Source organism: Hydractinia symbiolongicarpus, chromosome 2 (genome assembly GCF_029227915.1).
Source record: "Hydractinia symbiolongicarpus strain clone_291-10 chromosome 2, HSymV2.1, whole genome shotgun sequence".
NCBI lineage: Eukaryota > Metazoa > Cnidaria > Hydrozoa > Anthoathecata > Hydractiniidae > Hydractinia > Hydractinia symbiolongicarpus.
In genome coordinates this window covers 36,185,690-36,202,941 of record NC_079876.1, presented here as the reverse complement: position 1 = coordinate 36,202,941, position 17,252 = coordinate 36,185,690, and the positions used below count along the sequence as shown (strand labels likewise).

Below are 17,252 nucleotides of genomic sequence, written 5' to 3'. Positions count from 1 at the left end.
TTGAACCGGGGATCTCCTGTTTACTAGACAGGCGCTTTAACCGCTAAGCCACAGCGCCTGCCTGTTGGGAGAATTTGAAAATCTCAATATCACACGTCTGAAATGCCGTTAAGGCTACTAACACACCGGGACGTGATACACTGTCACTCGGAAATTTTGGAAATGAGTAGTAACGCATTGGTGGTTCAGTGGTAGAATTCTCGCCTGCCACGCGGGAGACCGGGGTTCGATTCCCCGCCAATGCATCGTGTTTTACCTACACCTGAAAATACCCTCCGTAAAAAAGAAAGGAAGGAAAATAAATAAAAAAACATAGCTGAAGAAAAGTGCTACGGCTGCTTGCATTCACCACCTCAAACCGCCCTGCTGGGCAGTGATAAAATGCCGAGACCCGGGATTGAACCAGGGACCTTCAGATCTTCAGTCTGACGCTCTCCCAACTGAGCTATCTCGGCCATGATCATTTCTATCACATGGCAAAGGTCTGTACGTTGTGATAGACACTTGACCAGATCAAAAAGAATGTTTGTAGATTCGCTGCGAGTAGGGTTCGAACCTACGCGGGAAGATCCCATTAGATTTCAAGTCTAACGCCTTAACCACTCGGCCATCGCAGCAGAAATTGCTGGGTAACCAGAATAATTCACCAGCTCACCACTCAGGTGCCGAAGAGGACAAAAAGCCAACTAGTAGGGGACACCCGGGTTTGAACCAGGGACCTCTCGATCTGCAGTCGAATGCTCTACCACTGAGCTATATCCCCAGCCAAGGACGGAATCCACGCACAGGGTATATAACATCAACGCGTGAGAGAGCAACTTAACTTAAAAAATGTACACTTCCCGCACCGGGAATCGAACCCGGGCCGCCTGGGTGAAAACCAGAAATCCTAACCACTAGACCATGCGGGACACATTCGCACCACTAAGTAATTTAGATGTCATGCTTTTTCTGACAATTTGAACTAGCTCTGTCTTTCTGTTCGTGTCAAAAACACCTTTTTGCGTCCGCTGCGAGTAGGATTCGAACCTACGCGGGAAGATCCCATTTGATTTCTAGTCAAACGCCTTAGCCACTCGGCCATCGCAGCCTGACAAACCGCTGGCCATTGCCACAAGGCCGACCAGAAAGCACAACATTACTGCTAAACGCACTGCCCGGATTTGAACCGGGGATCTCCTGTTTACTAGACAGGCGCTTTAACCGCTAAGCCAAAGCGCCTGCCTGTTGGGAGATTTTGAAAATCTCAATATCACACGTCTGAAATGCCGTTAAGGCTACTAACACACCGGGACGTGATACACTGTCACTCGGAAATTTTGGAAATGAGTAGTAACGCATTGGTGGTTCAGTGGTAGAATTCTCGCCTGCCACGCGGGAGACCGGGGTTCGATTCCCCGCCAATGCATCGTGTTTTACCTACACCTGAAAATACCCTCCGTAAAAAAGAAAGGAAGGAAAATAAATAAAAAAACATAGCTGAAGAAAAGTGCTACGGCTGCTTGCATTCACCACCTCAAACCGCCCTGCTGGGCAGTGATAAAATGCCGAGACCCGGGATTGAACCAGGGACCTTCAGATCTTCAGTCTGACGCTCTCCCAACTGAGCTATCTCGGCCATGATCATTTCTATCATCATGGCAAAGGTCTGTACGTTGTGATAGACACTTGACCAGATCAAAAAGAATGTTTGTAGATTCGCTGCGAGTAGGGTTCGAACCTACGCGGGAAGATCCCATTAGATTTCAAGTCTAACGCCTTAACCACTCGGCCATCGCAGCAGAAATTGCTGGGTAACCAGAATAATTCACCAGCTCACCACTCAGGTGCCGAAGAGGACAAAAAGCCAACTAGTAGGGGACACCCGGGTTTGAACCAGGGACCTCTCGATCTGCAGTCGAATGCTCTACCACTGAGCTATATCCCCAGCCAAGGACGGAATCCACGCACAGGGTATATAACATCAACGCGTGAGAGAGCAACTTAACTTAAAAAATGTACACTTCCCGCACCGGGAATCGAACCCGGGCCGCCTGGGTGAAAACCAGAAATCCTAACCACTAGACCATGCGGGACACATTCGCACCACTAAGTAATTTAGATGTCATGCTTTTTCTGACAATTTGAACTAGCTCTGTCTTTCTGTTCGTGTCAAAAACACCTTTTTGCGTCCGCTGCGAGTAGGATTCGAACCTACGCGGGAAGATCCCATTTGATTTCTAGTCAAACGCCTTAACCACTCGGCCATCGCAGCCTGACAAACCGCTGGCCATTGCCACAAGGCCGACCAGAAAGCACAACATTACTGCTAAAGGCACTGCCCGGATTTGAACCGGGGATCTCCTGTTTACTAGACAGGCGCTTTAACCGCTAAGCCACAGCGCCTGCCTGTTGGGAGATTTTGAAAATCTCAATATCACACGTCTGAAATGCCGTTAAGGCTACTAACACACCGGGACGTGATACACTGTCACTCGGAAATTTTGGAAATGAGTAGAAACGCATTGGTGGTTCAGTGGTAGAATTCTCGCCTGCCACGCGGGAGACCGGGGTTCGATTCCCCGCCAATGCATCGTGTTTTACCTACACCTGAAAATACCCTCCGTAAAAAAGAAAGGAAGGAAAATAAATAAAAAAACATAGCTGAAGAAAAGTGCTACGGCTGCTTGCATTCACCACCTCAAACCGCCCTGCTGGGCAGTGATAAAATGCCGAGACCCGGGATTGAACCAGGGACCTTCAGATCTTCAGTCTGACGCTCTCCCAACTGAGCTATCTCGGCCATGATCATTTCTATCACATGGCAAAGGTCTGTACGTTGTGATAGACACTTGACCAGATCAAAAAGAATGTTTGTAGATTCGCTGCGAGTAGGGTTCGAACCTACGCGGGAAGATCCCATTAGATTTCAAGTCTAACGCCTTAACCACTCGGCCATCGCAGCAGAAATTGCTGGGTAACCAGAATAATTCACCAGCTCACCACTCAGGTGCCGAAGAGGACAAAAAGCCAACTAGTAGGGGACACCCGGGTTTGAACCAGGGACCTCTCGATCTGCAGTCGAATGCTCTACCACTGAGCTATATCCCCAGCCAAGGACGGAATCCATGCACAGGGTATATAACATCAACGCGTGAGAGAGCAACTTAACTTAAAAAATGTACACTTCCCGCACCGGGAATCGAACCCGGGCCGCCTGGGTGAAAACCAGAAATCCTAACCACTAGACCATGCGGGACACATTCGCACCACTAAGTAATTTAGATGTCATGCTTTTTCTGACAATTTGAACTAGCTCTGTCTTTCTGTTCGTGTCAAAAACACCTTTTTGCGTTCGCTGCGAGTAGGATTCGAACCTACGCGGGAAGATCCCATTTGATTTCTAGTCAAACGCCTTAACCACTCAGCCATCGCAGCCTGACAAACCGCTGGCCATTGCCACAAGGCCGACCAGAAAGCACAACATTACTGCTAAAGGCACTGCCCGGATTTGAACCGGGGATCTCCTGTTTACTAGACAGGCGCTTTAACCGCTAAGCCACAGCGCCTGCCTGTTGGGAGATTTTGAAAATCTCAATATCACACGTCTGAAATGCCGTTAAGGCTACTAACACACCGGGACGTGATACACTGTCACTCGGAAATTTTGGAAATGAGTAGTAACGCATTGGTGGTTCAGTGGTAGAATTCTCGCCTGCCACGCGGGAGACCGGGGTTCGATTCCCCGCCAATGCATCGTGTTTTACCTACACCTGAAAATACCCTCCGTAAAAAAGAAAGGAAGGAAAATAAATAAAAAAACATAGCTGAAGAAAAGTGCTACGGCTGCTTGCATTCACCACCTCAAACCGCCCTGCTGGGCAGTGATAAAATGCCGAGACCCGGGATTGAACCAGGGACCTTCAGATCTTCAGTCTGACGCTCTCCCAACTGAGCTATCTCGGCCATGATCAATTCTATCACATGGCAAAGGTCTGTACGTTGTGATAGACACTTGACCAGATCAAAAAGAATGTTTGTAGATTCGCTGCGAGTAGGGTTCGAACCTACGCGGGAAGATCCCATTAGATTTCAAGTCTAACGCCTTAACCACTCGGCCATCGCAGCAGAAATTGCTGGGTAACCAGAATAATTCACCAGCTCACCACTCAGGTGCCGAAGAGGACAAAAAGCCAACTAGTAGGGGACACCCGGGTTTAAACCAGGGACCTCTCGATCTGCAGTCGAATGCTCTACCACTGAGCTATATCCCCAGCCAAGGACGGAATCCACGCACAGGGTATATAACATCAACGCGTGAGAGAGCAACTTAACTTAAAAAATGTACACTTCCCGCACCGGGAATCGAACCCGGGCCGCCTGGGTGAAAACCAGAAATCCTAACCACTAGACCATGCGGGACACAGTCGCACCACTAAGTAATTTAGATGTCATGCTTTTTCTGACAATTTGAACTAGCTCTATCTTTCTGTTCGTGTTAAAAACACCTTTTTGCGTCCGCTGCGAGTAGGATTCGAACCTACGCGGGAAGATCCCATTTGATTTCTAGTCAAACGCCTTAACCACTCGGCCATCGCAGCCTGACAAACCGCTGGCCATTGCCACAAGGCCGACCAGAAAGCACAACATTACTGCTAAAGGCACTGCCCGGATTTGAACCGGGGATCTCCTGTTTACTAGACAGGCGCTTTAACCGCTAAGCCACAGCGCCTGCCTGTTGGGAGATTTTGAAAATCTCAATATCACACGTCTGAAATGCCGTTAAGGCTACTAACACACCGGGACGTGATACACTGTCACTCGGAAATTTTGGAAATGAGTAGTAACGCATTGGCGGTTCAGTGGTAGAATTCTCGCCTGCCACGCGGGAGACCGGGGTTCGATTCCCCGCCAATGCATCGTGTTTTACCTACACCTGAAAATACCCTCCGTAAAAAAGAAAGGAAGGAAAATAAATAAAAAAACATAGCTGAAGAAAAGTGCTACGGCTGCTTGCATTCACCACCTCAAACCGCCCTGCTGGGCATTGATAAAATGCCGAGACCCGGGATTGAACCAGGGACCTTCAGATCTTCAGTCTGACGCTCTCCCAACTGAGCTATCTCGGCCATGATCAATTCTATCACATGGCAAAGGTCTGTACGTTGTGATAGACACTTGACCAGATCAAAAAGAATGTTTGTAGATTCGCTGCGAGTAGGGTTCGAACCTACGCGGGAAGATCCCATTAGATTTCAAGTCTAACGCCTTAACCACTCGGCTATCGCAGCAGAAATTGCTGGGTAACCAGAATAATTCACCAGCTCACCACTCAGGTGCCGAAGAGGACAAAAAGCCAACTAGTAGGGGACACCCGGGTTTGAACCAGGGACCTCTCGATCTGCAGTCGAATGCTCTACCACTGAGCTATATCCCCAGCCAAGGACGGAATCCACGCACAGGGTATATAACATCAACGCGTGAGAGAGCAACTTAACATAAAAAATGTACACTTCCCGCACCGGGAATCGAACCCGGGCCGCCTGGGTGAAAACCAGAAATCCTAACCACTAGACCATGCGGGACACATTCGCACCACTAAGTAATTTAGATGTCATGCTTTTTCTGACAATTTGAACTAGCTCTGTCTTTCTGTTCGTGTCAAAAACACCTTTTTGCGTCCGCTGCGAGTAGGATTCGAACCTACGCGGGAAGATCCCATTTGATTTCTAGTCAAACGCCTTAACCACTCGGCCATCGCAGCCTGACAAACCGCTGGCCATTGCCACAAGGCCGACCAGAAAGCACAACATTACTGCTAAAGGCACTGCCCGGATTTGAACCGGGGATCTCCTGTTTACTAGACAGGCGCTTTAACCGCTAAGCCACAGTGCCTGCCTGTTGGGAGATTTTGAAAATCTCAATATCACACGTCTGAAATGCCGTTAAGGCTACTAACACACCGGGACGTGATACACTGTCACTCGGAAATTTTGGAAATGAGTAGTAACGCATTGGTGGTTCAGTGGTAGAATTCTCGCCTGCCACGCGGGAGACCGGGGTTCGATTCCCCGCCAATGCATCGTGTTTTACCTACACCTGAAAATACCCTCCGTAAAAAAGAAAGGAAGGAAAATAAATAAAAAAACATAGCTGAAGAAAAGTGCTACGGCTGCTTGCATTCACCACCTCAAACCGCCCTGCTGGGCAGTGATAAAATGCGGAGACCCGGGATTGAACCAGGGACCTTCAGATCTTCAGTCTGACGCTCTCCCAACTGAGCTATCTCGGCCATGATCAATTCTATCACATGGCAAAGGTCTGTACGTTGTGATAGACACTTGACCAGATCAAAAAGAATGTTTGTAGATTCGCTGCGAGTAGGGTTCGAACCTACGCGGGAAGATCCCATTAGATTTCAAGTCTAACGCCTTTACCACTCGGCCATCGCAGCAGAAATTGCTGGGTAACCAGAATAATTCACCAGCTCACCACTCAGGTGCCGAAGAGGACAAAAAGCCAACTAGTAGGGGACACCCGGGTTTGAACCAGGGACCTCTCGATCTGCAGTCGAATGCTCTACCACTGAGCTATATCCCCAGCCAAGGACGGAATCCACGCACAGGGTATATAACATCAACGCGTGAGAGAGCAACTTAACTTAAAAAATGTACACTTCCCGCACCGGGAATCGAACCCAGGCCGCCTGGGTGAAAACCAGAAATCCTAATCACTAGACCATGCGGGACACATTCGCACCACTAAGTAATTTAGATGTCATGCTTTTTCTGACAATTTGAACTAGCTCTGTCTTTCTGTTCGTGTCAAAAAACACCTTTTTGCGTCCGCTGCGAGTAGGATTCGAACCTACGCGGGAAGATCCCATTTGATTTCTAGTCAAACGCCTTAACCACTCGGCCATCGCAGCCTGACAAACCGCTGGCCATTGCCACAAGGCCGACCAGAAAGCACAACATTACTGCTAAAGGCACTGCCCGGATTTGAACCGGGGATCTCCTGTTTACTAGACAGGCGCTTTAACCGCTAAGCCACAGCGCCTGCCTGTTGGGAGATTTTGAAAATCTCAATATCACACGTCTGAAATGCCGTTAAGGCTACTAACACACCGGGACGTGATACACTGTCACTCGGAAATTTTGGAAATGAGTAGTAACGCATTGGTGGTTCAGTGGTAGAATTCTCGCCTGCCACGCGGGAGACCGGGGTTCGATTCCCCGCCAATGCATCGTGTTTTACCTACACCTGAAAATACCCTCCGTAAAAAAGAAAGGAAGGAAAATAAATAAAAAAACATAGCTGAAGAAAAGTGCTACGGCTGCTTGCATTCACCACCTCAAACCGCCCTGCTGGGCAGTGATAAAATGCCGAGACCCGGGATTGAACCAGGGACCTTCAGATCTTCAGTCTGACGCTCTCCCAACTGAGCTATCTCGGCCATGATCAATTCTATCACATGGCAAAGGTCTGTACGTTGTGATAGACACTTGACCAGATCAAAAAGAATGTTTGTAGATTCGCTGCGAGTAGGGTTCGAACCTACGCGGGAAGATCCCATTAGATTTCAAGTCTAACGCCTTAACCACTCGGCTATCGCAGCAGAAATTGCTGGGTAACCAGAATAATTCACCAGCTCACCACTGAGGTGCCGAAGAGGACAAAAAGCCAACTAGTAGGGGACACCCGGGTTTGAACCAGGGACCTCTCGATCTGCAGTCGAATGCTCTACCACTGAGCTATATCCCCAGCCAAGGACGGAATCCACGCACAGGGTATATAACATCAACGCGTGAGAGAGCAACTTAACATAAAAAATGTACACTTCCCGCACCGGGAATCGAACCCGGGCCGCCTGGGTGAAAACCAGAAATCCTAACCACTAGACCATGCGGGACACATTCGCACCACTAAGTAATTTAGATGTCATGCTTTTTCTGACAATTTGAACTAGCTCTGTCTTTCTGTTCGTGTCAAAAACACCTTTTTGCGTCCGCTGCGAGTAGGATTCGAACCTACGCGGGAAGATCCCATTTGATTTCTAGTCAAACGCCTTAACCACTCGGCCATCGCAGCCTGACAAACCGCTGGCCATTGCCACAAGGCCGACCAGAAAGCACAACATTACTGCTAAAGGCACTGCCCGGATTTGAACCGGGGATCTCCTGTTTACTAGACAGGCGCTTTAACCGCTAAGCCACAGTGCCTGCCTGTTGGGGGATTTTGAAAATCTCAATATCACACGTCTGAAATGCCGTTAAGGCTACTAACACACCGGGACGTGATACACTGTCACTCGGAAATTTTGGAAATGAGTAGTAACGCATTGGTGGTTCAGTGGTAGAATTCTCGCCTGCCACGCGGGAGACCGGGGTTCGATTCCCCGCCAATGCATCGTGTTTTACCTACACCTGAAAATACCCTCCGTAAAAAAGAAAGGAAGGAAAATAAATAAAAAAACATAGCTGAAGAAAAGTGCTACGGCTGCTTGCATTCACCACCTCAAACCGCACTGCTGGGCAGTGATAAAATGCCGAGACCCGGGATTGAACCAGGGACCTTCAGATCTTCAGTCTGACGCTCTCCCAACTGAGCTATCTCGGCCATGATCAATTCTATCACATGGCAAAGGTCTGTACGTTGTGATAGACACTTGACCAGATCAAAAAGAATGTTTGTAGATTCGCTGCGAGTAGGGTTCGAACCTACGCGGGAAGATCCCATTACATTTCAAGTCTAACGCCTTAACCACTCGGCCATCGCAGCAGAAATTGCTGGGTAACCAGAATAATTCACCAGCTCACCACTCAGGTGCCGAAGAGGACAAAAAGCCAACTAGTAGGGGACACCCGGGTTTGAACCAGGGACCTCTCGATCTGCAGTCGAATGCTCTACCACTGAGCTATATCCCCAGCCAAGGACGGAATCCACGCACAGGGTATATAACATCAACGCGTGAGAGAGCAACTTAACTTAAAAAATGTACACTTCCCGCACCGGGAATCGAACCCGGGCCGCCTGGGTGAAAACCAGAAATCCTAACCACTAGACCATGCGGGACACATTCGCACCACTAAGTAATTTAGATGTCATGCTTTTTCTGACAATTTGAACTAGCTCTGTCTTTCTGTTCGTGTCAAAAACACCTTTTTGCGTCCGCTGCGAGTAGGATTCGAACCTACGCGGGAAGATCCCATTTGATTTCTAGTCAAACGCCTTAACCACTCGGCCATCGCAGCCTGACAAACCGCTGGCCATTGCCACAAGGCCGACCAGAAAGCACAACATTACTGCTAAAGGCACTGCCCGGATTTGAACCAGGGATCTCCTGTTTACTAGACAGGCGCTTTAACCGCTAAGCCACAGCGCCTGCCTGTTGGGAGATTTTGAAAATCTCAATATCACACCTCTGAAATGCCGTTAAGGCTACTAACACACCGGGACGTGATACACTGTCACTCGGAAATTTTGGAAATGAGTAGTAACGCATTGGTGGTTCAGTGGTAGAATTCTCGCCTGCCACGCGGGAGACCGGGGTTCGATTCCCCGCCAATGCATCGTGTTTTACCTACACCTGAAAATACCCTCCGTAAAAAAGAAAGGAAGGAAAATAAATAAAAAAACATAGCTGAAGAAAAGTGCTAGGGCTGCTTGCATTCACCACCTCAAACCGCCCTGCTGGGCAGTGATAAAATGCCGAGACCCGGGATTGAACCAGGGACCTTCAGATCTTCAGTCTGACGCTCTCCCAACTGAGCTATCTCGGCCATGATCAATTCTATCACATGGCAAAGGTCTGTACGTTGTGATAGACACTTGACCAGATCAAAAAGAATGTTTGTAGATTCGCTGCGAGTAGGGTTCGAACCTACGCGGGAAGATCCCATTAGATTTCAAGTCTAACGCCTTAACCACTCGGCCATCGCAGCAGAAATTGCTGGGTAACCAGAATAATTCACCAGCTCACCACTCAGGTGCCGAAGAGGACAAAAAGCCAACTAGTAGGGGACACCCGGGTTTGAACCAGGGACCTCTCGATCTGCAGTCGAATGCTCTACCACTGAGCTATATCCCCAGCCAAGGACGGAATCCACGCACAGGGTATATAACATCAACGCGTGAGAGAGCAACTTAACTTAAAAAATGTACACTTCCCGCACCGGGAATCGAACCCGGGCCGCCTGGGTGAAAACCAGAAATCCTAACCACTAGACCATGCGGGACACATTCGCACCACTAAGTAATTTAGATGTCATGCTTTTTCTGACAATTTGAACTAGCTCTGTCTTTCTGTTCGTGTCAAAAACACCTTTTTGCGTCCGCTGCGAGTAGGATTCGAACCTACGCGGGAAGATCCCATTTGATTTCTAGTCAAACGCCTTAACCACTCGGCCATCGCAGCCTGACAAACCGCTGGCCATTGCCACAAGGCCGACCAGAAAGCACAACATTACTGCTAAAGGCACTGCCCGGATTTGAACCGGGGATCTCCTGTTTACTAGACAGGCGCTTTAACCGCTAAGCCACAGCGCCTGCCTGTTGGGAGATTTTGAAAATCTCAATATCACACGTCTGAAATGCCGTTAAGGCTACTAACACACCGGGACGTGATACACTGTCACTCGGAAATTTTGGAAATGAGTAGTAACGCATTGGTGGTTCAGTGGTAGAATTCTCGCCTGCCACGCGGGAGACCGGGGTTCGATTCTCCGCCAATGCATCGTGTTTTACCTACACCTGAAAATACCCTCCGTAAAAAAGAAAGGAAGGAAAATAAATAAAAAAACATAGCTGAAGAAAAGTGATACGGCTGCTTGCATTCACCACCTCAAACCGCCCTGCTGGGCAGTGATAAAATGCCGAGACCCGGGATTGAACCAGGGACCTTCAGATCTTCAGTCTGACGCTCTCCCAACTGAGCTATCTCGGCCATGATCAATTCTATCACATGGCAAAGGTCTGTACGTTGTGATAGACACTTGACCAGATCAAAAAGAATGTTTGTAGATTCGCTGCGAGTAGGGTTCGAACCTACGCGGGAAGATCCCATTAGATTTCAAGTCTAACGCCTTAACCACTCGGCCATCGCAGCAGAAATTGCTGGGTAACCAGAATAATTCACCAGCTCACCACTCAGGTGCCGAAGAGGACAAAAAGCCAACTAGTAGGGGACACCCGGGTTTGAACCAGGGACCTCTCGATCTGCAGTCGAATGCTCTACCACTGAGCTATATCCCCAGCCAAGGACGGAATCCACGCACAGGGTATATAACATCAACGCGTGAGAGAGCAACTTAACTTAAAAAATGTACACTTCCCGCACCGGGAATCGAACCCGGGCCGCCTGGGTGAAAACCAGAAATCCTAACCACTAGACCATGCGGGACACATTTGCACAACTAAGTAATTTAGATGTCATGCTTTTTCTGACAATTTGAACTAGCTCTGTCTTTCTGTTCGTGTCAAAAACACCTTTTTGCGTCCGCTGCGAGTAGGATTCGAACCTACGCGGGAAGATCCCATTTGATTTCTAGTCAAACGCCTTAACCACTCGGCCATCGCAGCCTGGCAAACCGCTGGCCATTGCCACAAGGCCGACCAGAAAGAACAACATTACTGCTAAAGGCACTGCCCGGATTTGAACCGGGGATCTCCTGTTTACTAGACAGGCGCTTTAACCGCTAAGCCACAGCGCCTGCCTGTTGGGAGATTTTGAAAATCTCAATATCACACGTCTGAAATGCCGTTAAGGCTACTAACACACCGGGACGTGATACACTGTCACTCGGAAATTTTGGAAATGAGTAGTAACGCATTGGTGGTTCAGTGGTAGAATTCTCGCCTGCCACGCGGGAGACCGGGGTTCGATTCCCCGCCAATGCATCGTGTTTTACCTACACCTGAAAATACCCTCCGTAAAAAAGAAAGGAAGGAAAATAAATAAAAAAACATAGCTGAAGAAAAGTGCTACGGCTGCTTGCATTCACCACCTCAAACCGCCCTGCTGGGCAGTGATAAAATGCCGAGACCCGGGATTGAACCAGGGACCTTCAGATCTTCAGTCTGACGCTCTCCCAACTGAGCTATCTCGGCCATGATCAATTCTATCACATGGCAAAGGTCTGTACGTTGTGATAGACACTTGACCAGATCAAAAAGAATGTTTGTAGATTCGCTGCGAGTAGGGTTCGAACCTACGCGGGAAGATCCCATTAGATTTCAAGTCTAACGCCTTAACCACTCGGCCATCGCAGCAGAAATTGCTGGGTAACCAGAATAATTCACCAGCTCACCACTCAGGTGCCGAAGAGGACAAAAAGCCAACTAGTAGGGGACACCCGGGTTTGAACCAGGGACCTCTCGATCTGCAGTCGAATGCTCTACCACTGAGCTATATCCCCAGCCAAGGACGGAATCCACGCACAGGGTATATAACATCAACGCGTGAGAGAGCAACTTAACTTAAAAAATGTACACTTCCCGCACCGGGAATCGAACCCGGGCCGCCTGGGTGAAAACCAGAAATCCTAACCACTAGACCATGCGGGACACATTCGCACCACTAAGTAATTTAGATGTCATGCTTTTTCTGACAATTTGAACTAGCTCTGTCTTTCTGTTCGTGTCAAAAACACCTTTTTGCGTCCGCTGCGAGTAGGATTCGAACCTACGCGGGAAGATCCCATTTGATTTCTAGTCAAACGCCTTAACCACTCGGCCATCGCAGCCTGGCAAACCGCTGGCCATTGCCACAAGGCCGACCAGAAAGCACAACATTACTGCTAAAGGCACTGCCCGGATTTGAACCGGGGATCTCCTGTTTACTAGACAGGCGCTTTAACCGCTAAGCCACAGAGCCTGCCTGTTGGGAGATTTTGAAAATCTCAATATCACACGTCTGAAATGCCGTTAAAGCTACTAACACACCGGGACGTGATACACTGTCACTCGGAAATTTTGGAAATGAGTAGTAACGCATTGGTGGTTCAGTGGTAGAATTCTCGCCTGCCACGCGGGAGACCGGGGTTCGATTCCCCGCCAATGCATCGTGTTTTACCTACACCTGAAAATACCCTCCGTAAAAAAGAAAGGAAGGAAAATAAATAAAAAAACATAGCTGAAGAAAAGTGCTACGGCTGCTTGCATTCACCACCTCAAACCGCCCTGCTGGGCAGTGATAAAATGCCGAGACCCGGGATTGAACCAGGGACCTTCAGATCTTCAGTCTGACGCTCTCCCAACTGAGCTATCTCGGCCATGATCAATTCTATCACATGGCAAAGGTCTGTACGTTGTGATAGACACTTGACCAGATCAAAAAGAATGTTTGTAGATTCGCTGCGAGTAGGGTTCGAACCTACGCGGGAAGATCCCATTAGATTTCAAGTCTAACGCCTTAACCACTCGGCCATCGCAGCAGAAATTGCTGGGTAACCAGAATAATTCACCAGCTCACCACTCAGGTGCCGAAGAGGACAAAAAGCCAACTAGTAGGGGACACCCGGGTTTAACCAGGGACCTCTCGATCTGCAGTCGAATGCTCTACCACTGAGCTATATCCCCAGCCAAGGACGGAATCCACGCACAGGGTATATAACATCAACGCGTGAGAGAGCAACTTAACTTAGAAAATGTACACTTCCCGCACCGGGAATCGAACCCGGGCCGCCTGGGTGAAAACCAGAAATCCTAACCACTAGACCATGCGGGACACATTCGCACCACTAAGTAATTTAGATGTCATGCTTTTTCTGACAATTTGAACTAGCTCTGTCTTTCTGTTCGTGTCAAAAACACCTTTTTGCGTCCGCTGCGAGTAGGATTCGAACCTACGCGGGAAGATCCCATTTGATTTCTAGTCAAACGCCTTAACCACTCGGCCATCGCAGCCTGGCAAACCGCTGGCCATTGCCACAAAGCCGACCAGAAAGCACAACATTACTGCTAAAGGCACTGCCCGGATTTGAACCGGGGATCTCCTGTTTACTAGACAGGCGCTTTAACCGCTAAGCCACAGCGCCTGCCTGTTGGGAGATTTTGAAAATTACAATATCACACGTCTGAAATGCCGTTAAGGCTACTAACACACCGGGACGTGATACACTGTCACTCGGAAATTTTGGAAATGAGTAGTAACGCATTGGTGGTTCAGTGGTAGAATTCTCGCCTGCCACGCGGGAGACCGGGGTTCGATTCCCCGCCAATGCATCGTGTTTTACCTGCACCTGAAAATACCCTCCGTAAAAAAGAAAGGAAGGAAAATAAATAAAAAAACATAGCTGAAGAAAAGTGCTACGGCTGCTTGCATTCACCACCTCAAACCGCCCTGCTGGGCAGTGATAAAATGCCGAGACCCGGGATTGAACCAGGGACCTTCAGATCTTCAGTCTGACGCTCTCCCAACTGAGCTATCTCGGCCATGATCAATTCTATCACATGGCAAAGGTCTGTACGTTGTGATAGGCACTTGACCAGATCAAAAAGAATGTTTGTAGATTCGCTGCGAGTAGGGTTCGAACCTACGCGGGAAGATCCCATTAGATTTCAAGTCTAACGCCTTAACCACTCGGCCATCGCAGCAGAAATTGCTGGGTAACCAGAATAATTCACCAGCTCACCACTCAGGTGCCGAAGAGGACAAAAAGCCAACTAGTAGGGGACACCCGGGTTTGAACCAGGGACCTCTCGATCTGCAGTCGAATGCTCTACCACTGAGCTATATCCCCAGCCAAGGACGGAATCCACGCACAGGGTATATAACATCAACGCGTGAGAGAGCAACTTAACTTAAAAAATGTACACTTCCCGCACCGGGAATCGAACCCGGGCCGCCTGGGTGAAAACCAGAAATCCTAACCACTAGATCATGCGGGACACATTCGCACCACTAAGTAATTTAGATGTCATGCTTTTTCTGACAATTTGAACTAGCTCTGTCTTTCTGTTCGTGTCAAAAACACCTTTTTGCGTCCGCTGCGAGTAGGATTCGAACCTACGCGGGAAGATCCCATTTGATTTCTAGTCAAACGCCTTAACCACTCGGCCATCGCAGCCTGACAAACCGTTGGCCATTGCCACAAGGCCGACCAGAAAGCACAACATTACTGCTAAAGGCACTGCCCGGATTTGAACCGGGGATCTCCTGTTAACTAGACAGGCGCTTTAACCGCTAAGCCACAGCGCCTGCCTGTTGGGAGATTTTGAAAATCTCAATATCACACGTCTGAAATGCCGTTAAGGCTACTAACACACCGGGACGTGATACACTGTCACTCGGAAATTTTGGAAATGAGTAGTAACGCATTGGTGGTTCAGTGGTAGAATTCTCGCCTGCCACGCGGGAGACCGGGGTTCGATTCCCCGCCAATGCATCGTGTTTTACCTACACCTGAAAATACCCTCCGTAAAAAAGAAAGGAAGGAAAATAAATAAAAAAACATAGCTGAAGAAAAGTGCTACGGCTGCTTGCATTCACCACCTCAAACCGCCCTGCTGGGCAGTGATAAAATGCCGAGACCCGGGATTGAACCAGGGACCTTCAGATCTTCAGTCTGACGCTCTCCCAACTGAGCTATCTCGGCCATGATCAATTCTATCACATGGCAAAGGTCTGTACGTTGTGATAGGCACTTGACCAGATCAAAAAGAATGTTTGTAGATTCGCTGCGAGTAGGGTTCGAACCTACGCGGGAAGATCCCATTAGGTTTCAAGTCTAACGCCTTAACCACTCGGCCATCGCAGCAGAAATTGCTGGGTAACCAGAATAATTCACCAGCTCACCACTCAGGTGCCGAAGAGGACAAAAAGCCAACTAGTAGGGGACACCCGGGTTTGAACCAGGGACCTCTTGATCTGCAGTCGAATGCTCTACCACTGAGCTATATCCCCAGCCAAGGACGGAATCCACGCACAGGGTATATAACATCAACGCGTGAGAGAGCAACTTAACTTAAAAAATGTACACTTCCCGCACCGGGAATCGAACCCGGGCCGTCTGGGTGAAAACCAGAAATCCTAACCACTAGACCATGCGGGACACATTCGCACCACTAAGTAATTTAGATGTCATGCTTTTTCTGACAATTTGAACTAGCTCTGTCTTTCTGTTCGTGTCAAAAACACCTTTTTGCGTCCGCTGCGAGTAGGATTCGAACCTACGCGGGAAGATCCCATTTGATTTCTAGTCAAACGCCTTAACCACTCGGCCATCGCAGCCTGACAAACCGCTGGCCATTGCCACAAGGCCGACCAGAAAGCACAACATTACTGCTAAAGGCACTGCCCGGATTTGAACCGGGGATCTCCTGTTTACTAGACAGGCGCTTTAACCGCTAAGCCACAGCGCCTGCCTGTTGGGAGATTTTGAAAATCTCAATATCACACGTCTGAAATGCCGTTAAGGCTACTAACACACCGGGACGTGATACACTGTCACTCGGAAATTTTGGAAATGAGTAGTAACGCATTGGTGGTTCAGTGGTAGAATTCTCGCCTGCCACGCGGGAGACCGGGGTTCGATTCCCCGCCAATGCATCGTGTTTTACCTACACCTGAAAATACCCTCCGTAAAAAAGAAAGGAAGGAAAATAAATAAAAAAACATAGCTGAAGAAAAGTGCTACGGCTGCTTGCATTCACCACCTCAAACCGCCCTGCTGGGCAGTGATAAAATGCCGAGACCCGGGATTGAACCAGGGACCTTCAGATCTTCAGTCTGACGCTCTCCCAACTGAGCTATCTCGGCCATGATCAATTCTATCACATGGCAAAGGTCTGTACGTTGTGATAGGCACTTGACCAGATCAAAAAGAATGTTTGTAGATTCGCTGCTAGTAGGGTTCGAACCTACGCGGGAAGATCCCATTAGATTTCAAGTCTAACGCCTTAACCACTCGGCCGTCGCAGCAGAAATTGCTGGGTAACCAGAATAATTCACCAGCTCACCACTCAGGTGCCGAAGAGGACAAAAAGCCAACTAGTAGGGGACACCCGGGTTTGAACCAGGGACCTCTTGATCTGCAGTCGAATGCTCTACCACTGAGCTATATCCCCAGCCAAGGACGGAATCCACGCACAGGGTATATAACATCAACGCGTGAGAGAGCAACTTAACTTAAAAAATGTACACTTCCCGCACCGGGAATCGAACCCGGGCCGCCTGGGTGAAAACCAGAAATCCTAACCACTAGACCATGCGGGACACATTCGCACCACTAAGTAATTTAGATGTCATGCTTTTTCTGAAAATTTGAACTAGC

At 48.7% G+C, this 17,252-nt stretch overlaps 73 non-coding genes across 73 annotated transcripts; 13 read left to right on the top strand and 60 right to left on the bottom strand.

The window, feature by feature from the left end:
• The first annotated feature begins 174 nt into the window (after positions 1-174).
• Trnag-gcc (transfer RNA glycine (anticodon GCC)) lies at positions 175-245 on the top strand. The gene has a single exon. It is a non-coding gene; the product is annotated as a tRNA-Gly (tRNA).
• A 137-nt stretch (positions 246-382) lies between these two features.
• Positions 383-455, bottom strand: Trnaf-gaa (transfer RNA phenylalanine (anticodon GAA)). The gene has a single exon. It is a non-coding gene; the product is annotated as a tRNA-Phe (tRNA).
• An 80-nt stretch (positions 456-535) lies between these two features.
• Trnas-uga (transfer RNA serine (anticodon UGA)) lies at positions 536-617 on the bottom strand. Its single transcript has one exon. It is a non-coding gene; the product is annotated as a tRNA-Ser (tRNA).
• Positions 618-691: 74 nt separating this feature from the next.
• On the bottom strand, positions 692-763 carry Trnac-gca (transfer RNA cysteine (anticodon GCA)). The gene has a single exon. It is a non-coding gene; the product is annotated as a tRNA-Cys (tRNA).
• A 76-nt stretch (positions 764-839) lies between these two features.
• On the bottom strand, positions 840-911 carry Trnae-uuc (transfer RNA glutamic acid (anticodon UUC)). The gene has a single exon. It is a non-coding gene; the product is annotated as a tRNA-Glu (tRNA).
• Positions 912-1,337: 426 nt separating this feature from the next.
• On the top strand, positions 1,338-1,408 carry Trnag-gcc (transfer RNA glycine (anticodon GCC)). The gene has a single exon. It is a non-coding gene; the product is annotated as a tRNA-Gly (tRNA).
• Positions 1,409-1,545: 137 nt separating this feature from the next.
• Positions 1,546-1,618, bottom strand: Trnaf-gaa (transfer RNA phenylalanine (anticodon GAA)). The gene has a single exon. It is a non-coding gene; the product is annotated as a tRNA-Phe (tRNA).
• Positions 1,619-1,699: 81 nt separating this feature from the next.
• On the bottom strand, positions 1,700-1,781 carry Trnas-uga (transfer RNA serine (anticodon UGA)). The gene has a single exon. It is a non-coding gene; the product is annotated as a tRNA-Ser (tRNA).
• Positions 1,782-1,855: 74 nt separating this feature from the next.
• Trnac-gca (transfer RNA cysteine (anticodon GCA)) lies at positions 1,856-1,927 on the bottom strand. The gene has a single exon. It is a non-coding gene; the product is annotated as a tRNA-Cys (tRNA).
• A 76-nt stretch (positions 1,928-2,003) lies between these two features.
• Trnae-uuc (transfer RNA glutamic acid (anticodon UUC)) lies at positions 2,004-2,075 on the bottom strand. Its single transcript has one exon. It is a non-coding gene; the product is annotated as a tRNA-Glu (tRNA).
• Positions 2,076-2,172: 97 nt separating this feature from the next.
• Positions 2,173-2,254, bottom strand: Trnas-aga (transfer RNA serine (anticodon AGA)). The gene has a single exon. It is a non-coding gene; the product is annotated as a tRNA-Ser (tRNA).
• Positions 2,255-2,312: 58 nt separating this feature from the next.
• On the bottom strand, positions 2,313-2,385 carry Trnat-agu (transfer RNA threonine (anticodon AGU)). Its single transcript has one exon. It is a non-coding gene; the product is annotated as a tRNA-Thr (tRNA).
• A 116-nt stretch (positions 2,386-2,501) lies between these two features.
• Positions 2,502-2,572, top strand: Trnag-gcc (transfer RNA glycine (anticodon GCC)). The gene has a single exon. It is a non-coding gene; the product is annotated as a tRNA-Gly (tRNA).
• A 137-nt stretch (positions 2,573-2,709) lies between these two features.
• Positions 2,710-2,782, bottom strand: Trnaf-gaa (transfer RNA phenylalanine (anticodon GAA)). The gene has a single exon. It is a non-coding gene; the product is annotated as a tRNA-Phe (tRNA).
• An 80-nt stretch (positions 2,783-2,862) lies between these two features.
• Trnas-uga (transfer RNA serine (anticodon UGA)) lies at positions 2,863-2,944 on the bottom strand. Its single transcript has one exon. It is a non-coding gene; the product is annotated as a tRNA-Ser (tRNA).
• Positions 2,945-3,018: 74 nt separating this feature from the next.
• Positions 3,019-3,090, bottom strand: Trnac-gca (transfer RNA cysteine (anticodon GCA)). The gene has a single exon. It is a non-coding gene; the product is annotated as a tRNA-Cys (tRNA).
• Positions 3,091-3,166: 76 nt separating this feature from the next.
• Trnae-uuc (transfer RNA glutamic acid (anticodon UUC)) lies at positions 3,167-3,238 on the bottom strand. The gene has a single exon. It is a non-coding gene; the product is annotated as a tRNA-Glu (tRNA).
• Positions 3,239-3,475: 237 nt separating this feature from the next.
• On the bottom strand, positions 3,476-3,548 carry Trnat-agu (transfer RNA threonine (anticodon AGU)). The gene has a single exon. It is a non-coding gene; the product is annotated as a tRNA-Thr (tRNA).
• Positions 3,549-3,664: 116 nt separating this feature from the next.
• Positions 3,665-3,735, top strand: Trnag-gcc (transfer RNA glycine (anticodon GCC)). The gene has a single exon. It is a non-coding gene; the product is annotated as a tRNA-Gly (tRNA).
• Positions 3,736-3,872: 137 nt separating this feature from the next.
• Positions 3,873-3,945, bottom strand: Trnaf-gaa (transfer RNA phenylalanine (anticodon GAA)). The gene has a single exon. It is a non-coding gene; the product is annotated as a tRNA-Phe (tRNA).
• Positions 3,946-4,025: 80 nt separating this feature from the next.
• Positions 4,026-4,107, bottom strand: Trnas-uga (transfer RNA serine (anticodon UGA)). Its single transcript has one exon. It is a non-coding gene; the product is annotated as a tRNA-Ser (tRNA).
• Positions 4,108-4,329: 222 nt separating this feature from the next.
• Positions 4,330-4,401, bottom strand: Trnae-uuc (transfer RNA glutamic acid (anticodon UUC)). Its single transcript has one exon. It is a non-coding gene; the product is annotated as a tRNA-Glu (tRNA).
• A 97-nt stretch (positions 4,402-4,498) lies between these two features.
• Positions 4,499-4,580, bottom strand: Trnas-aga (transfer RNA serine (anticodon AGA)). The gene has a single exon. It is a non-coding gene; the product is annotated as a tRNA-Ser (tRNA).
• A 58-nt stretch (positions 4,581-4,638) lies between these two features.
• On the bottom strand, positions 4,639-4,711 carry Trnat-agu (transfer RNA threonine (anticodon AGU)). The gene has a single exon. It is a non-coding gene; the product is annotated as a tRNA-Thr (tRNA).
• A 324-nt stretch (positions 4,712-5,035) lies between these two features.
• Trnaf-gaa (transfer RNA phenylalanine (anticodon GAA)) lies at positions 5,036-5,108 on the bottom strand. The gene has a single exon. It is a non-coding gene; the product is annotated as a tRNA-Phe (tRNA).
• Positions 5,109-5,344: 236 nt separating this feature from the next.
• Trnac-gca (transfer RNA cysteine (anticodon GCA)) lies at positions 5,345-5,416 on the bottom strand. Its single transcript has one exon. It is a non-coding gene; the product is annotated as a tRNA-Cys (tRNA).
• Positions 5,417-5,492: 76 nt separating this feature from the next.
• Trnae-uuc (transfer RNA glutamic acid (anticodon UUC)) lies at positions 5,493-5,564 on the bottom strand. Its single transcript has one exon. It is a non-coding gene; the product is annotated as a tRNA-Glu (tRNA).
• A 97-nt stretch (positions 5,565-5,661) lies between these two features.
• Trnas-aga (transfer RNA serine (anticodon AGA)) lies at positions 5,662-5,743 on the bottom strand. The gene has a single exon. It is a non-coding gene; the product is annotated as a tRNA-Ser (tRNA).
• A 58-nt stretch (positions 5,744-5,801) lies between these two features.
• Positions 5,802-5,874, bottom strand: Trnat-agu (transfer RNA threonine (anticodon AGU)). The gene has a single exon. It is a non-coding gene; the product is annotated as a tRNA-Thr (tRNA).
• A 116-nt stretch (positions 5,875-5,990) lies between these two features.
• Trnag-gcc (transfer RNA glycine (anticodon GCC)) lies at positions 5,991-6,061 on the top strand. Its single transcript has one exon. It is a non-coding gene; the product is annotated as a tRNA-Gly (tRNA).
• Positions 6,062-6,351: 290 nt separating this feature from the next.
• Positions 6,352-6,433, bottom strand: Trnas-uga (transfer RNA serine (anticodon UGA)). Its single transcript has one exon. It is a non-coding gene; the product is annotated as a tRNA-Ser (tRNA).
• Positions 6,434-6,507: 74 nt separating this feature from the next.
• On the bottom strand, positions 6,508-6,579 carry Trnac-gca (transfer RNA cysteine (anticodon GCA)). The gene has a single exon. It is a non-coding gene; the product is annotated as a tRNA-Cys (tRNA).
• A 246-nt stretch (positions 6,580-6,825) lies between these two features.
• Positions 6,826-6,907, bottom strand: Trnas-aga (transfer RNA serine (anticodon AGA)). Its single transcript has one exon. It is a non-coding gene; the product is annotated as a tRNA-Ser (tRNA).
• Positions 6,908-6,965: 58 nt separating this feature from the next.
• Trnat-agu (transfer RNA threonine (anticodon AGU)) lies at positions 6,966-7,038 on the bottom strand. Its single transcript has one exon. It is a non-coding gene; the product is annotated as a tRNA-Thr (tRNA).
• A 116-nt stretch (positions 7,039-7,154) lies between these two features.
• Positions 7,155-7,225, top strand: Trnag-gcc (transfer RNA glycine (anticodon GCC)). Its single transcript has one exon. It is a non-coding gene; the product is annotated as a tRNA-Gly (tRNA).
• Positions 7,226-7,362: 137 nt separating this feature from the next.
• Trnaf-gaa (transfer RNA phenylalanine (anticodon GAA)) lies at positions 7,363-7,435 on the bottom strand. The gene has a single exon. It is a non-coding gene; the product is annotated as a tRNA-Phe (tRNA).
• Positions 7,436-7,671: 236 nt separating this feature from the next.
• Trnac-gca (transfer RNA cysteine (anticodon GCA)) lies at positions 7,672-7,743 on the bottom strand. The gene has a single exon. It is a non-coding gene; the product is annotated as a tRNA-Cys (tRNA).
• Positions 7,744-7,819: 76 nt separating this feature from the next.
• Trnae-uuc (transfer RNA glutamic acid (anticodon UUC)) lies at positions 7,820-7,891 on the bottom strand. The gene has a single exon. It is a non-coding gene; the product is annotated as a tRNA-Glu (tRNA).
• A 97-nt stretch (positions 7,892-7,988) lies between these two features.
• On the bottom strand, positions 7,989-8,070 carry Trnas-aga (transfer RNA serine (anticodon AGA)). The gene has a single exon. It is a non-coding gene; the product is annotated as a tRNA-Ser (tRNA).
• Positions 8,071-8,128: 58 nt separating this feature from the next.
• Trnat-agu (transfer RNA threonine (anticodon AGU)) lies at positions 8,129-8,201 on the bottom strand. The gene has a single exon. It is a non-coding gene; the product is annotated as a tRNA-Thr (tRNA).
• A 116-nt stretch (positions 8,202-8,317) lies between these two features.
• Positions 8,318-8,388, top strand: Trnag-gcc (transfer RNA glycine (anticodon GCC)). Its single transcript has one exon. It is a non-coding gene; the product is annotated as a tRNA-Gly (tRNA).
• Positions 8,389-8,525: 137 nt separating this feature from the next.
• On the bottom strand, positions 8,526-8,598 carry Trnaf-gaa (transfer RNA phenylalanine (anticodon GAA)). Its single transcript has one exon. It is a non-coding gene; the product is annotated as a tRNA-Phe (tRNA).
• Positions 8,599-8,834: 236 nt separating this feature from the next.
• Trnac-gca (transfer RNA cysteine (anticodon GCA)) lies at positions 8,835-8,906 on the bottom strand. The gene has a single exon. It is a non-coding gene; the product is annotated as a tRNA-Cys (tRNA).
• Positions 8,907-8,982: 76 nt separating this feature from the next.
• Trnae-uuc (transfer RNA glutamic acid (anticodon UUC)) lies at positions 8,983-9,054 on the bottom strand. The gene has a single exon. It is a non-coding gene; the product is annotated as a tRNA-Glu (tRNA).
• Positions 9,055-9,151: 97 nt separating this feature from the next.
• On the bottom strand, positions 9,152-9,233 carry Trnas-aga (transfer RNA serine (anticodon AGA)). Its single transcript has one exon. It is a non-coding gene; the product is annotated as a tRNA-Ser (tRNA).
• A 247-nt stretch (positions 9,234-9,480) lies between these two features.
• On the top strand, positions 9,481-9,551 carry Trnag-gcc (transfer RNA glycine (anticodon GCC)). Its single transcript has one exon. It is a non-coding gene; the product is annotated as a tRNA-Gly (tRNA).
• Positions 9,552-9,688: 137 nt separating this feature from the next.
• Positions 9,689-9,761, bottom strand: Trnaf-gaa (transfer RNA phenylalanine (anticodon GAA)). Its single transcript has one exon. It is a non-coding gene; the product is annotated as a tRNA-Phe (tRNA).
• An 80-nt stretch (positions 9,762-9,841) lies between these two features.
• Trnas-uga (transfer RNA serine (anticodon UGA)) lies at positions 9,842-9,923 on the bottom strand. Its single transcript has one exon. It is a non-coding gene; the product is annotated as a tRNA-Ser (tRNA).
• A 74-nt stretch (positions 9,924-9,997) lies between these two features.
• Trnac-gca (transfer RNA cysteine (anticodon GCA)) lies at positions 9,998-10,069 on the bottom strand. The gene has a single exon. It is a non-coding gene; the product is annotated as a tRNA-Cys (tRNA).
• Positions 10,070-10,145: 76 nt separating this feature from the next.
• On the bottom strand, positions 10,146-10,217 carry Trnae-uuc (transfer RNA glutamic acid (anticodon UUC)). Its single transcript has one exon. It is a non-coding gene; the product is annotated as a tRNA-Glu (tRNA).
• A 97-nt stretch (positions 10,218-10,314) lies between these two features.
• On the bottom strand, positions 10,315-10,396 carry Trnas-aga (transfer RNA serine (anticodon AGA)). The gene has a single exon. It is a non-coding gene; the product is annotated as a tRNA-Ser (tRNA).
• Positions 10,397-10,454: 58 nt separating this feature from the next.
• On the bottom strand, positions 10,455-10,527 carry Trnat-agu (transfer RNA threonine (anticodon AGU)). Its single transcript has one exon. It is a non-coding gene; the product is annotated as a tRNA-Thr (tRNA).
• A 324-nt stretch (positions 10,528-10,851) lies between these two features.
• Positions 10,852-10,924, bottom strand: Trnaf-gaa (transfer RNA phenylalanine (anticodon GAA)). The gene has a single exon. It is a non-coding gene; the product is annotated as a tRNA-Phe (tRNA).
• Positions 10,925-11,004: 80 nt separating this feature from the next.
• On the bottom strand, positions 11,005-11,086 carry Trnas-uga (transfer RNA serine (anticodon UGA)). Its single transcript has one exon. It is a non-coding gene; the product is annotated as a tRNA-Ser (tRNA).
• A 74-nt stretch (positions 11,087-11,160) lies between these two features.
• Trnac-gca (transfer RNA cysteine (anticodon GCA)) lies at positions 11,161-11,232 on the bottom strand. Its single transcript has one exon. It is a non-coding gene; the product is annotated as a tRNA-Cys (tRNA).
• A 76-nt stretch (positions 11,233-11,308) lies between these two features.
• On the bottom strand, positions 11,309-11,380 carry Trnae-uuc (transfer RNA glutamic acid (anticodon UUC)). The gene has a single exon. It is a non-coding gene; the product is annotated as a tRNA-Glu (tRNA).
• A 426-nt stretch (positions 11,381-11,806) lies between these two features.
• Trnag-gcc (transfer RNA glycine (anticodon GCC)) lies at positions 11,807-11,877 on the top strand. The gene has a single exon. It is a non-coding gene; the product is annotated as a tRNA-Gly (tRNA).
• A 137-nt stretch (positions 11,878-12,014) lies between these two features.
• Trnaf-gaa (transfer RNA phenylalanine (anticodon GAA)) lies at positions 12,015-12,087 on the bottom strand. Its single transcript has one exon. It is a non-coding gene; the product is annotated as a tRNA-Phe (tRNA).
• Positions 12,088-12,167: 80 nt separating this feature from the next.
• Trnas-uga (transfer RNA serine (anticodon UGA)) lies at positions 12,168-12,249 on the bottom strand. The gene has a single exon. It is a non-coding gene; the product is annotated as a tRNA-Ser (tRNA).
• Positions 12,250-12,471: 222 nt separating this feature from the next.
• Positions 12,472-12,543, bottom strand: Trnae-uuc (transfer RNA glutamic acid (anticodon UUC)). Its single transcript has one exon. It is a non-coding gene; the product is annotated as a tRNA-Glu (tRNA).
• A 426-nt stretch (positions 12,544-12,969) lies between these two features.
• On the top strand, positions 12,970-13,040 carry Trnag-gcc (transfer RNA glycine (anticodon GCC)). Its single transcript has one exon. It is a non-coding gene; the product is annotated as a tRNA-Gly (tRNA).
• A 137-nt stretch (positions 13,041-13,177) lies between these two features.
• On the bottom strand, positions 13,178-13,250 carry Trnaf-gaa (transfer RNA phenylalanine (anticodon GAA)). The gene has a single exon. It is a non-coding gene; the product is annotated as a tRNA-Phe (tRNA).
• Positions 13,251-13,330: 80 nt separating this feature from the next.
• On the bottom strand, positions 13,331-13,412 carry Trnas-uga (transfer RNA serine (anticodon UGA)). Its single transcript has one exon. It is a non-coding gene; the product is annotated as a tRNA-Ser (tRNA).
• A 221-nt stretch (positions 13,413-13,633) lies between these two features.
• Trnae-uuc (transfer RNA glutamic acid (anticodon UUC)) lies at positions 13,634-13,705 on the bottom strand. Its single transcript has one exon. It is a non-coding gene; the product is annotated as a tRNA-Glu (tRNA).
• Positions 13,706-14,131: 426 nt separating this feature from the next.
• Trnag-gcc (transfer RNA glycine (anticodon GCC)) lies at positions 14,132-14,202 on the top strand. The gene has a single exon. It is a non-coding gene; the product is annotated as a tRNA-Gly (tRNA).
• A 137-nt stretch (positions 14,203-14,339) lies between these two features.
• Positions 14,340-14,412, bottom strand: Trnaf-gaa (transfer RNA phenylalanine (anticodon GAA)). The gene has a single exon. It is a non-coding gene; the product is annotated as a tRNA-Phe (tRNA).
• An 80-nt stretch (positions 14,413-14,492) lies between these two features.
• Trnas-uga (transfer RNA serine (anticodon UGA)) lies at positions 14,493-14,574 on the bottom strand. Its single transcript has one exon. It is a non-coding gene; the product is annotated as a tRNA-Ser (tRNA).
• Positions 14,575-15,294: 720 nt separating this feature from the next.
• Trnag-gcc (transfer RNA glycine (anticodon GCC)) lies at positions 15,295-15,365 on the top strand. Its single transcript has one exon. It is a non-coding gene; the product is annotated as a tRNA-Gly (tRNA).
• Positions 15,366-15,502: 137 nt separating this feature from the next.
• Trnaf-gaa (transfer RNA phenylalanine (anticodon GAA)) lies at positions 15,503-15,575 on the bottom strand. The gene has a single exon. It is a non-coding gene; the product is annotated as a tRNA-Phe (tRNA).
• Positions 15,576-15,959: 384 nt separating this feature from the next.
• Trnae-uuc (transfer RNA glutamic acid (anticodon UUC)) lies at positions 15,960-16,031 on the bottom strand. The gene has a single exon. It is a non-coding gene; the product is annotated as a tRNA-Glu (tRNA).
• Positions 16,032-16,457: 426 nt separating this feature from the next.
• Trnag-gcc (transfer RNA glycine (anticodon GCC)) lies at positions 16,458-16,528 on the top strand. The gene has a single exon. It is a non-coding gene; the product is annotated as a tRNA-Gly (tRNA).
• Positions 16,529-16,665: 137 nt separating this feature from the next.
• Trnaf-gaa (transfer RNA phenylalanine (anticodon GAA)) lies at positions 16,666-16,738 on the bottom strand. Its single transcript has one exon. It is a non-coding gene; the product is annotated as a tRNA-Phe (tRNA).
• Positions 16,739-17,122: 384 nt separating this feature from the next.
• Trnae-uuc (transfer RNA glutamic acid (anticodon UUC)) lies at positions 17,123-17,194 on the bottom strand. The gene has a single exon. It is a non-coding gene; the product is annotated as a tRNA-Glu (tRNA).
• Between the last annotated feature and the right edge of the window lie 58 nt (positions 17,195-17,252).